Consider the following 1380-nt stretch of genomic DNA (forward strand, 5'->3'; position numbering starts at 1 on the left):
TTTTTGCTGTTTGGGGTTTTAGGTGGTTTTTGATAGCCCTTTGAATTGGCTAATGTAAAAGCTTTATAATACATTTCTATATCTGTCCCTCATATAACTGCCAAAAATTGTTCCTGGAACAGAGACAGACAGCCATTACTAAGCTACCTCTTCAATACTGAGACTAGCCTACATCCAAGTTTCCTGTATGTATTTTATCTGCAAGGTGCCCTTGTGGAGCCTGCCACCCACCCAAACAGCTCTTATTAGCAGATAGATTGACCGCATGTCACCGTCCCTTCATATAACTGCCAAATAATTGCTTCCCAGAAGGAGAGGATGACAGACCAGCCATACTAGCTTACCTCTTCAAAACTGAGACTCAGAGCTGCAGTTTCTTCTTCACCTCCCCGCTGTGCCAGGACAGTCGCATGCCCTCATCAGACCCAGGACCCCTGACAGCGCAGACTGCGGCACCTGCATTTATACACAATCATGATGCAGGATTATTCCTTATGGTAAATGGGTATGGCAAGAGCCAGGACATTCATTTGTTTTTATTAGATCTCATAGCTACTGCGATAGCAGCACTACTCTTCCTGGGTCCGAAACACAGAAAGCACCTACATACATACAAAACAAAAAGAGAACAATTTACATTGTATAAACATATTTAAACCACTACATATCTACAATACAAAATTTTAATACCACCATAACAAAATATCACAATGTGTGCGTAGGCATGCAATCTGTACCTTTGTGTGTGTCTCTCCACAGTCCCCGTATTCCATTAAGTGTATTTACATGTTTTTTTAAAATGTGATTCTACCTTCATCAATTACCTGATGTGAATAGAGTTCCATGAAGTCATGGCTCATGTAGTACTGTGCGCCTCACATAGTCTGTTCTGACTGGGGACTTGACGAGACTCTTTGGCATGTCTTGTGGGGGATGCATGGGTGTCCAAGCTGTGTGCAAGTATTTTAAAACAAAACAGCTCGTACATTCAGCTTGTCCAACACCTCTATACAAAAACAAGTAGTGATAAGTCAATCTCTCTTCCACCATTGAACCAGAGAGATTGAATTGCATGTCATTAAGTTAGCTCTCCATGTACTTTAGGACCAGCCCATTGCTGCCCTGTCATGAGCCAACTGCAATTTTCCCAAGTCTTTCTGTGGCATCTGACCACGTATAGTTAGTCTAGGTGCCGAAAAACTAGCCTGTATGGACTGCCTTGTTGTAAGTGTTAAGAAAAGCAGATAGTGTTTTATTATGGACAGACTTCTCCCCCATCGCTTAGCTACTGTGTATCAATAGTTTGACCATATTAGTTTACAATCGGGTTACTCCAAGCAGTTTATCACCTCAACTTCGCTCACATTTCCACATTATTCA

Source organism: Salvelinus sp. IW2-2015, linkage group LG27 (assembly GCF_002910315.2).
Source record: "Salvelinus sp. IW2-2015 linkage group LG27, ASM291031v2, whole genome shotgun sequence".
In the NCBI taxonomy this organism is placed as follows: Eukaryota; Metazoa; Chordata; class Actinopteri; order Salmoniformes; family Salmonidae; genus Salvelinus; species Salvelinus sp. IW2-2015.